Below are 13,142 nucleotides of genomic sequence, written 5' to 3'. Positions count from 1 at the left end.
GAATAAATTCTTGAGAATAGCAGTCTCTTTATAAATGTTTATGCATCTAGAAAGGGTACTTGATGAAACATTCAACCTCAATGAAGCCATTTCCCTAGGCACATTCTGAAACCACCTACTAAGGAGTCCAGAAAATAGTATTAGTTTCACTTTGGGAAAGCAAAAACAAAGACAAATTCCAGTTTTTATTCTGGATAATTCTAGTGCCAATTTGTTCACTTCTATCCCAAAGATTCCATTGGATTAAACAAGTTGGCTTTCTAGTTACCAACTCAAACATTCTTTTTAAATATTATTTTAGGAAGTATATTTCTAGACAACAAAAACCATGGTATAAAAAAATAATAAAACTGATATTTTAAAATACCTGAAGCTAGTTTGTTTGTTTTGTTTTACTGTCTTTTTCTTGTTTATCATTTCAGAATGTACTTTCAATCTATTGTGAATAGTATTTTGGCTGTACAGTGATTATATATTCTATTACAAATTATTAATTTTAAAAAAATTAACCATCTCAAAGTTTTACTTTCATAAATACTTAGACCTTAAGTTATATTGAACTTTATTTTGCCTCTGGATAAATAGAGTAGGTCATACTTTAGAGAAAGGAGGGATGTTGGCTTAAACAGATGGCTTTGTGTCCTCTCTGATTCAAGGGAAACTATGGCAACAAGCAAAGAGGGGGTATTGCTTAGCAACTGGAAACATTAATGAAGAGATTTCCAAACTCTATTTAGGGGGAAAAAGTGCTTTGGAAAAACTTCAGGACTTGGCATAAATGTACACCAGAAATTCATTTATGAAACATGCTGAGTACATAATCACAACTTCGGAAAGACTAATCCTTTATAAAGGAAAAAATCAAAGAAGTGACTTATGGGACATTATCTGTAAAAGTAATACTTTTTCATTAATAACAGCATTTATGGCTACATATAGCAAAAAATTTAAAACCACATGTCTTGAGCTATCATAATAAGAAAAGCTAGTTAATTACAAAATCTAGTACCATCATAAACTGTAATATAACCTGAGATTTTTCAGTAGGATCAGAAATTTATCTAGCTGAGCTGTTGCGATGTGCCACATCTGCTAATATATGTGATATTGTCATTTAAAGCATTCCAGGTGGTTCTCCCCCAAGCTAAAAGAGCCACTACAGTTGCAAACTGGCAATGTCTGTATTAGCTAAAAATATATTTTCCCTTTGAAAATATCTTTGTTATTAGCATTTTCTTCTGTATTATGTCTTAAAGTTAATCTTGAAAAAAAAAAACATTTTTTTTAGTTTAGTTATAAAAATAGAGCCAAACTGCGCCTTTAACAAAGGTGTATAATACTCACTCTATTGTCATTGTGTTTCATGTGTTCCTATATAAAAAAAACATAAGTTTTAATAGATGGGTTATGTCAGGGTGACACAAAAACAAATAGCCTATATAATAAAAGCCTAATATGCTAAGTGTCTGGTTGTCTGGTTGGCCATTCAACCAATCAAAGTGTAATATGCTAATGATATGCTAAGGCCGCTCAACTGCTCACTATGACGTGCACTGGCCACAGGGGGAAGATGCTCCAACCTGTAAGTTAGCTTGTTGCTGGGGTCTGGCCAATCAGGACTGAGTGAGATGGGCTGGACACGCCCTGGAGCCTTCCCATGGTCCCTTCCTGGCTGGCCAACCTCCCGTGTCTCTCCCCGGATTTGATCATGCACCTGTGGGGTCCTTTGGCCTGGGCTGCATTTTCTTGCAACCTGGGACCCCTCGAGGGATGTCGGAGAACCAGTTTTGGCCTGACAGGGGAACGACAGGTCACTATGATGTGCACTGACCACCAGGGGGCAGATGCTCAATGCAGGAGCTGCTCCCTGGTGGTCAGTGCACACCCACAGGGGAAGCTCTGCTCAGCCAGAAGCTGGGCTCACAGCTGGTGAGCACAGCAGCGGTGGCGGGAGCCTCTGCTAAGAATGTCTGACTGCACCATGACCTACCTGCGCTAAGCCACGCCCCAGCATGTGTATTTGTTTACTCTCAGTGACTGGTGAATACACACATTTACTAGACCAATATCACCTTTTCTATAAATTTAAAATTACTGTAACTGCATATAGAAAACTTTTCTGTGTAACTTAGCTTTTTATCCATACTTAATTCTAATTAAACAAACATGTCTACATAAGTTAAACATATGGACTAATTTGTCAATTTTTTAACATGGGCATTCGGAAAACCTATTTCATTATATAATGGGCCTCGCCTGAATTAATCCATTTTATGGAGAGTTTACTATATTAAGAAAAGTTAACCACCAGGGGCATCAGTATAGCATATTAACATGGTCTCTTATAAACATGGTCTCTAAACCTGAAACACATTAGTTCAAAACTCACTTCTGTGCAGTCTTGTGCAAATTATTAAATCTCTGTGCTCCCCAGTTTCTTCACTTTAAAATATGCCTAGGACTACTTACTACTGTTAAATTAACTAAATAAGGAGGACATTAGACCGAGGTGACTCTAATGTGTGGGGGCAAAGGAAGCAAACCAATACCTAAGCCTGCAAATATCTCCAGGTAACATAAGGGAAACCTAAGGGCAACCAATCACGAACAGTCATCTAGCTTTGCACTATAGCCAATCAATAATATCCTTGCTTTGTTTCAGCTTTTCCTGGAAAAGTGCCTCCCCAACTCCTGTCTTTGAAGCCCTCCTAACTACAGTACTTGTGCCTGTTTTCAAAATGATAGAAAATCAAATAAACTCTTCAAAGCTTTAGTATGTCTCAGTTTACATTTTAACACTACTAAATGCTGTTAGGAATTAATAAATATAAATCACAAATAAATGGATTGTGAGAATTTAATGAATTAATATATAGCCGGTCCTCAATTAGTGTCCTTTTGTTTAAGGACAGTTGCCTTCCCTACATTCCCTGACCAAGGTTTAAACTACAGCCTAGGTATGTGCCCTGACCGGGAATTGAACCTGCAACCTTTTGGCATGGGACAACAGACCAACCAACTGAACCACCTGGCCCGAGCTCCTTTTCAGTATTATAATTTGGAAGAAATAATAGTACATCTTATAGCCATGAAAATGATTTGGTACAAAAAAACAAGGATGTATTGGAGAGAAAGAAAATCACTGCTCTGTTCTTGAGTAGGCAAAAAGGGAAACACATCAATCCTTAAGTTAAGACATTAGCTGTACAGGGGATCAGGAACGGTTCATATATAATAATAGGCAATAAAACAGGTTAAATTGTGAGTTAGGAGGTATGCTGATATGCAGATGAACCCAGAGGAGTTCTCTTTCAAGTGTTCAATTTCCTTAATAAAAGTAAGCATATCAGATTACAGAAAGAATAGAGAAGGTGATATTGGTCACTTGAGGAGAGAAGACTAGTGAAATAATTAAGAGAGCAGGAAATTTAATGAAATATAAAAACATATATAACCAAGATGCCTGGAAACATAAAGACACATTTAAGGTTCCAGATTTTGAATTTAAAGTATATATATATATATATATACATATATATATATATATATATATATATATATATATATATATATATTTCACATTCCAATTGCTGCACTGATGGAGGCTCAGAAAAAGTGGACACAGTATATTTCCATGGTGTGACTGTTCCAAGCAAGTAAGTTGAAATGAGAGAGGTAAGGGACAATGGTTATGATTTTAATCTGGCTAAGGTGCGACAAGATGATCTCATAGAATGTTGGGAGAGAGAAGAGTTGGTTTGATCAATGGACTGAAGATTCCAGAGAACTCAAAAGTACCTGGAGATTGTGGTACCAGAGGGAGTGAGTTGGCAAAGAGTTGAAAATAATGGTTCCTTGTGGTGACTAACATAAACAGGAATAAAAGACAAATCAGTCGTGGAGTACTCAGGGCAGATGACATTATGAGTCAGGGAGAAAGGCTAGTACATATCTGTAGCTCACACTGAACCCCACGCAGGGGACTTGCGCTTGTAAAGCGAATGCACAAAGTGTAAATGAGGTAGGGTTGGGGCTGATTAGAGTGGTTCCTTTTGACAGCTGTCAGGGGAGAACAAATTTGCAGGGAGTGTGTAGCAGCCTCCGTCTGTGCTCTGCTGTGCTCAGAGCACCTTCTTTACAGCCCAGACCCGGAGGCCCTAGAAAGACTGGGCTAGTCTCCGAGGGTGGGGCACAGACAGCCAGATCCTCCCATGGATTTAGGAGCATTACTGGTAATTTAAAGGGTTTATGATTAACTACTGTGATTTCTGAAGGTGGGAGTAGGGTTATAATCAGACCCTGGCTGAGCCCCTTTAATTCAGAATCCGTGTGTCTTTACTAATCAGCATTTGGCGAGCTTTACCACTTATTTTTTCTTTTATTCACCACTCATTGTCTCTCTTCTCTGTCTCTTTCTCCTCTCTCTCTCTGTATTATATCTCTCTGCATTTCTGCCTCTCTCTTTTCTCTTTATCTCTTTTATTCCCCTGCCAAATATACATATATGGTCACAAAGAAAATGATTAAACAGATAATTCTTTTTTGGTTAGTAAATGTCTAAACCAATGATTTTGCTATTTCTACTTCTTGGTAATTTAATATGAAGAGTTCAACCAAACTAAAAAAAGAAAGCACATAAGTTTTGATAGAGTTGTCATTGATTCATCTTTCTTCAAGATATATCATATCAGCTTTGGTAATTAAGATATAGTATAAAGCATATAGTTGCTATTAGAGTGAGAATAACAATTGACACCTATCTACCCCACAAAATCTTAAGGTATAATATCCACACACATCTTTCAATAGTAGGTTCATGACAGTTGTAAAATTACTAGCCAGAAATTGAAATGGAGAAATGATGACATCAAGAGTGAGATATCCCAACAAGAGAATTAATGTCAAAATAATTACATAGTTCACAGTCAAGGCTATATGGTTATTAGCAAGTCTAGAAAAGCTAATTAAGTAAAAAATTGTGTGTAAGCCAGTTAAGTCAGAGTGTTTCTATGGCTTCTGAACAAATAGGTAACACCTAGGAGCTGAGAATGTACTCATTAATCAAAGGAACTGAAAATTATATCACACTGATTAAAACCACATGTAGTAAAAATGCCTATTTACTTTTCTTTTAAAATAAGATCTTAGGAAAAGAGGAATTGCTATAAACTTTAATTCGCTCCTCCAATAGAAGATGTTTTTCATTTTATTATTCTTTCACTATTTTTGATAATTACCTAATTTTCTTCAAGTCCTCAGTCCCTCTTTTTTTAAACCAATATCCATTACTAGCTTTTAAACTGGAAAAAAATGACACTTTTAAAAATATAGAACCAACTTCATGTATAAAAAAACTGAAACAGAAAAAAAATAGAATGTGTAGGGGGGTCCCAATTTAAGAAAAACCTAACAGGCAGCATTTCCTCACCACTGAAACAAAGTGTATCTTTTAGGTTAAATGAGTTTTCCCTTAAGTATTTCAAAGATTTTAGTTAGAAAAAATAATAATAAAACAAAAACAATAGCAATCTGTGACTGTACACCTATGGCAGAATCATAAGATTTGGGGGGAATGGAAAGCAGAACTTGAGGAACGAAAAGGAGCATCATGGACACATAAACAAAGTGTCAGTGATTATTCAAAAAACTTTCTACTCTTTCTAAGCCACTAACCTTGGTCCTCTACCACGCTGCCTTATGATTATGGTTTATTTTGGAATGCCCCACTGCAAAATATTTCGGGAGATAATCCTCACTTTCTTATGAAATAAATACAACCTGGTAAAGTAACTTACTCAAGGTTCACATATCAAGATTTTAATTCATTTGATTTGTTATAATAACAAATTTAAGAAGGGAATATGTTTTGGTCTTATCATTAATCCTCACCAGAAGATATCTTTCCATTGATTTTTAGAGAGAGTGGGAGGGAAAGGGAGAGAAACCTTGATGTGAGAGAGAGACATATTGATTGGTTGCCTCCTGCATGTGCCCCAACCCGAGCCAAGGATAGAGCCTTCAGTCCGTAGGCCAATGCTCTATCACCTGAGAAAAACCAGCTAGGGCATGAAGGGAATATTAATAATTATTCAGAAAAAATACTTGTTTTCAAAAACATTTCAAAAATCCTTTTAAAAGTGGCGTAACTGATTGTCAAACTGCAGCGGGAAGGCCAGGGAGGGTTGGGGGGCAGGAGGGAGGGGGATAAGAGATCAACCGAAGGACTTGTATGTATACATATAAGCATAACCAATGGACATAAGACACTGGCGGGCAGGGGAGGCCAGGGGATTGTCAAGGCCGGGGGGGGGGGTCGGGGGGGGGGAAGGACACATATGTAATACCCTTTGTAATACTTTAAGCAATAAAAAAAAAGTGAAGTAAGTCAAGTTTAACTCACTATTCAAATTAAAGAAATGGAGACCATTTTGGAATTATATATTCACTTTGAACATTATAAACATTAAACAAATTAGAAGTGGTGGAATGCATATCTCTTCAAAGGAGACTGTGTAGAATAGTTTCCCTGACAGAAGCCACATGGCCCAGGGCCATACCCAGCCCACACACAATGGACTAGAGCTGGGAACACAAGCCAAGCTAGCCAGATGCTGGACTGGACTTTAATATGGAGTGAAGACTGTGGGCAGTGGCTTTCAGCTCAGCTCTGCTAAAGACAAAATGGGACTTTTCCATGATGGGATGGAAGGAGATGGGACCCTTGGAAGGGAAACCCCTTCATGTTAATTATCAATAAAGCTTTCCACAATACCTCCTATGGTGGCTTCAGGGAATTTTTATTCCCGTGGCACCCCAAAAGCTCCACTTTTACCAGCAATGGGTGGCGACATAGAGGACACCCCACTGATAACAGTACTGTATGGGAGGAAAAGTTTTCCTCTATCCTTTAGGGTGTTTTAAACGGGCCTAAGAATTTAATTGACATGAAACAGATTAATAGGAGAAAAATACATTTAATTTCATACATACAAAGCCCCAAAGGTAAGAGACTCAAGGGTCAGCTGGGCTCTTGAGGCTTATATACCATCCTGAGCTAAGGGATGGATGGGGGCTGGGGCTTCAAAGGACAGGATGATAATTCACCAGGCAATAAGAAGAGTAGATGTTTGGTAATTAGATGCTTGCCCTTACATCCATATACAAAAAGTTATCTGTCATAGTAGCTCTCTTTCTGGGCCAGGCTCCCCGTTGACATTCTTTTAGGTAGTTAGGAGAGAGAGGTAAACATTTCCTGTTAGTCAGCTGGGTCTTGATGGCTTTCCTCTCATAATAATCCACATGCCAACATAGCACATTTTGGGGTAGCATATTTGCTTCTTTTCAGTACAGTCCTTTCATATATTTATATAATTCTGATCAAAATAGAAGGCAAGTGCTAATGTTAAACTTCCAAAGTTATATATGATGCAAAAAAAACATGTAATTACATATGCAAAATGGGTAATTTTGCATGCAATCAGTATTTTGCTATTATTTAATTTGAAGGTTAGATAAATTGTTTCATTTGCCTGCAAAGTTTTAGATTGCTATTTTTTTTTTTTTACCACTTGAGATGTTCTAAAGTTTTCTATCAATATTTGCCTTTGGAGATTAAAAAATTGATTTTAATTTAATATGTATCTATTCCAAATGGATCCCATATAACATAACTATGACACTTTTAATAGCTTTTATGGAATAAAACTGGCTTGATTATAAACTTTTCATGTATGATTTAATAAAATAAATTATGAATTACTAAAACACTGGGAAAATGTTCTAATATAAAGACAGAAATGAAATTTTTAAAAAAGAGAATATTGAACATCTGCTACATCTGCTTTTTGATGAAATACACAAGCACAGTCACACTACAGGATGCCTTTGTTTACAAAGCAATTTGAAGAATAATCTGATGACCTATTTATTTATTTTAAAATGTAATAGAAATGTATATATTTGTAAGTAAAATATTTGCCTATCTGTATCATTTTTTAGGGTTAGTATTTATACTGCCATATATTCTGTATGAATTTTGTTATAATATCCAACCCTGGAGCACATTTTTCTTATAATTTCTCTTCTAACATTCTAATGATATGGTAGAACTGTGCTGACTTAAGGGTGGACCTCACAGTTTACTGTAGCAGGCATTTATTAAACAGCACCCTGTGGACTTAAAAGTCAAACACACTCCTTCGAATGTACCCCTTTCAGGTAAGAATTAGGTTTTCCACACACAAAGACTGTAGCTCATTAAATACCTCTATTTGCAGGTTTGCATTTTAAAAACATATTAGTATGCACACATACAGAATACCACCCTCACAAAAGGTGCACATATCATTAGTAGGAGTCTGTAAATACTTTACCTTATACTACAAGAGAAATTTTACAAATGCAAATATGATAAGGATTTTCAGATGGGAATATTATATTATCCTGGATTATTTAGGTTGATCCAATGTAATCACAAAAGGTCTTAAAAAATGGAAGCAAGAGACAAAAGAAGCATCAATGTCAGACTGGTATGATGTGAGAAAGGAGACCGACCCTTGCTGACTGAAGATGGAAGATCCAAGTCCAGAAATGCAGGCAGCCTCTATAGAGTTGATGGAACTTAAAAGTAAACAGGTTCCTCCCTAGAGCTTCCAGAGGGAGCATAGCCTTGCCAACACCTTGATTTGGCCAATAAAACCCATTTTGGGTCCTAACCTTAGAGCTAAAAAGAATAAATATGTGTTTTGTTTTTCAAATCACTAATTTAGATAATCTGTTATAGCAGCTAAAGGAATATAGTACATCCTATCCTATATAATAAAAGGGTAATGTGCTAATTAGACCAGATAGACCAGACGTCTTCCGGATGTCATTCTGGACGTCTTTCCTGACAAAGCTGAGGGTGTGGCCAGCCTGCAAACTGTGTACGGCCTCTTGCCCAGACCGGCCCCGCTCCCCAGTGGGGGCTGCCACCCTGATGGGGATGTGGATGGCCTGAAAACTGCCCAAGGCCCCTTGCCCAGGCCAGCCTTGCCCCCCAGTGAGGACCCCCACCACGACTGGGGGTGGCCGGCCTGCAAAACATCGGTGGCCCCTTGCCCAGGCTGGTCCCTCCCCCAAGTGGGGACTCCCTCCCCGAGTGGGTGCATAGCCGACCTGAAAACCTCCTGCAGCCCGTCTCCCAGGCCGGTCCCACCCCCAGTGAGGACCCCCCACCCAAATCTGGGGCCCACTTCAGGGCAGGCCAGCTGGCCCCCACCCATGCACCAGGCCTATATCCTATATAATAAAAGGGTAATATGCAAATGGACCCTAACGGCAGAACAACCAGACAACCGCTGGATGAGTCACTATGAGGTGCACTGACCACCTCTTGGTCTCTTTCCCTGGCCGGCAGGCTCTGATCGCCTGATGGCCAACTGTGATGGGGGCGGGGCCAGCAAGTGGGCGGGAACAGCCAACCTCTCAGTCCCTTCCCCCAGCCATCAGGCACCGATCACCCAATGGCAAATGGAGAACTGGGGGTGGGTTGTGGCGGGGGGCAGTGCCGGCTGTGGGCAGCTGGGGAAGATGGCCCTGATCGCAGCCCAGGCCTAGGGACTATACCTGCACATGAATTTCATGCGCCAGGCCTCTAGTCCTATATAATAAAAGCATAATATGCAAATAGACTGAACAGCAGAACGACCAGTCACCATGATGTGAACTGACCACCAGATGCTCAATGCAGAAGCTGCCCCCTGGTGATCAGTGCACTCCCACAGGAGGAGTGTCACTCAGCCAGAAGTCAGGCTCATGGCTGGCGAGCCCAGGGGCCTTGGCAGGAAATCTCACCTCTGAGGAAGCACTAAGGAGCCCAGCTCACAGCTGGTGAGCCCAGAGGCAGTGGTGGGAGCCTCTCTGCCTCTGCTGCAGGCAGGCAGTAGGGAGTGAGGGGTCTTGGATTGCTAGAGCCCTGGACTGCAAGAGGGATGTCTGACTGCCAGCTTAGACACGATCCCCAAAGGGATCAGGCATAAGCCAGCACGTGGACATCCCCCGAGGGGTCTCAGACTGTGAGAGGGTGCAGGCTGGGCTGAGGGACCCTCCCCCAGTGCATGAATCTCATGCACCAGGCCTCTAATTTGTGTATAATTGTAGCTGTGTATATATGTACATAATGCACACATTCATTAAGTTATTTATTTATATTTACACAGTATTGTTAAAGAACATTTCTTAATATAGAGGATGATATTCTGACCTACCATTCTATGGAACATTTTCGATTAAAGTCCAGGTAGATTTGGAAGCAAAAATCCTCAAAAAAGGAAGAAACTACGTACACATCTGGTTGTATTTCCTATTTATTATTATTTTAAATCAAACATCTATCTGTATGCAGTAAACATTTTTGAGAGAAAGCCAAGTTGTCCTCTAAGATCTGGAATTGTAGAAGAAACTTATAAGCCAAATACCTAATGGTGGTTGTGGGACTAGAAATAGTGACATTATGAACTGGCATTTATCAAGTCATTTTGAAAGAAAAGAGAAGAGATTGGATGGATTTCAGAGTGCTTTTATGGAATAGTATGTTTGAAAGGCTAGATTCTCAGTCAACAAGTTCTAGCTGATCTTTTGAAAATGCTGAAGTAGTAAGCATAGTTTTCTCTTGAATGAGTCAGTTTTTGCTTTTTCATCTGTAAGATCAGAATGGTAACTTCAATTTCAAAGTCAATTGTAAAGATAAAGAGACACTATAAGATGACTATTCTGGTTCATAATACATGACCCAAGTGTTTGATTCCTTTGCTTGTCTGTGCCTGCAGTACCTTGTACTATATTGAATAGACACAACAAAAATGATATACTACAACGTTAAGAAAAATGAGTCTTAATTGGCTGACTTAAAAAAGTGTATAGCAACTTTAGATTTAATAAAATATTTAAGAAATTTAAGCATGAATGATGGGAAACATTTCCATTTTAAATTCTATCTTTCATTTAAGCAGATAAGCTGTTTATTTTACTTCACCTAAATATATATGTTAGTCCAGGAATATATTTTGTTTACAGGAATGAGAAACATGAAAAATATCAGATCTACAGAATTGACAAAGCCTCCTTTGATTTTAAGCTTTATTATAACCTTAATGAAACAGACTCCTGAGAACAGAATTTACTGGAAACAGAGAAATCCAATTTTGTTCTTCAAGCTAATATTTGAGAAAAACAACACTTGAGAAATACTAGGGACACCCAATTATTTTCTACCTAAGTGTTGTATCGCTTTGAATATATCTCTCTATATAAAACCCTAATATGCAAATATACCAAACAGCGAAACAACCAAACAACTGAACAATCTGTTGTTATGATGTGTGCTGACCACCAGGGGGCACGCGAGAAACATGGCTGGAGTCAGCTGCAGCAGGATGGTGGAGCTGGTGAGCAGGGATGTGACAGACCAAGGCAGGGCACCAGTCGCTGCCATGGGGGCGAACCTCTGATGGTTACTGAAAATTCTTTGCTCCCGTGCACTGTGGTCCCACCTGGTACTTGCACCTGCTGCCGGTACCGGCCCCTCTTGCACCCACTGCTAGCGCCGAAGTCACAACTAACAACTGCTGCTGGAGGCGGGAGCTTGGCTGTGGCCAGAGAGGGGACTGGGGGCTGCGGTGGGAGGGGTCGAGCGGGGGAACAGAGGATAGGCCAAGACCAGCCCCTGTGCCCACCACAGCCTCGCTGCCCACAGTTCCTTTCAAGGTGCATGAATTCATGCATTGGTCCCCTAGTAGTTATATAATCTCCATAAACTTATAAAAATTATCTCTACAGACCACTGCTGGAAGTTATTAGTTTAAACTTTAAAAAAAAAATATTTAGCCCTAACCAGTTTGGCTCAGTGGATATAGCATCCGCCTACAGACTGAAGGGTCCCAGGTTCGATTCTGGTCAAGGGCACATACCTTGGTTGCGGGCACAATCCCCCGGTGGGGAGTGTGCAGGAGGCAGCTGATCGATCTATCTCTTTCATCGATGTTTCTAACTCTCTTTTCCTCTCCTTTCCTCTCTGTAAAAAATCAATAAAAATATTTAAAAAATATTTAAGCTTTTATTTCAGAATTAGGAACTGTTTTCAAGTAAAACAGTATGTCTATTCTATAAAGACATACTAGAATCATTTTATTTAGTAATTCTGCTGTTAATAATTTGTTTTCACATTGATATCTTAGGTTAAGCTTTTAATATGTCCTGAATACTTTACAAGTTGTTATTGTATTTATAAGAGGATAAAAAAATTAGAATCATAGAGAAAAGCACAATAATTAAAAGACTGTGTACTGCCCATTCGGCATGGCTCAGTGGCCGACCAGGAGGTGGATCTGCAGTGTAGGACGTGCAGCAGATAGCCAATCAATTATTCTCTCTCATCATTGATGTTTCTCTCTCTCTCTCTTTTTCCTCTCTCTCTCCCTTCATCACTGAAATTATATCTGAAATCAATAAAAATATATAAAAAAAGAAGATTGTTTACTGCCATTCCTTAAAGTATTTCAAATATACTTTGGCACATATTATGTATGTACATTGACAAAAATAAATTGAAACTTGCAGATACAAGTTAGATATAGCAACAAAGGGTACAAGTTCATTTCCCGGGTCTGACAAAGTAGACAAAAATATATCAATCAATTGCTTAATTAAAACTACTTAATCAGTATTAGAGAATGGGAAATAGGGCTTTTATCCCAACTCCTTTGCCAATTAAAAAATTTAATTCATTCAATAAATATTTATTAGGGGCCTACCACTTATTATATGCAAATATAAGCTCTTGGCACATATTTAACAAAATAGACAAAGAACTTTGTCCTCAAGTCATAAAATTTTAGTAAGGGGAATTGACAATTAAAAATAAACATAATTCATAAGTAAATTGTATATTTTTTAAAAACAAAAAATAAAGAAATATAAGTAGAGCAGGATAGGAATATAAGAATAAAACAATAAAATTTTTAAAAGGTCAAAGTATATATCAACTTATCCTCAGAAGTGTTTTCCAGAATATTATTTTTCTTTCATCTCCAAAGCTTCCCTGATAGATTCTTTTCAATAAGGATCTTTAAATATACAACATTAAAAACTGAATTAAAATTGAA

This window comes from Myotis yumanensis, unplaced genomic scaffold (genome assembly GCF_028538775.1).
Source record: "Myotis yumanensis isolate MYYU_CA2020_CCGP unplaced genomic scaffold, mMyoYum1.0.hap1 SCAF_4, whole genome shotgun sequence".
NCBI classification, from domain to species: Eukaryota; Metazoa; Chordata; class Mammalia; order Chiroptera; family Vespertilionidae; genus Myotis; species Myotis yumanensis.
This window is presented reverse-complemented; position numbering follows the sequence as displayed.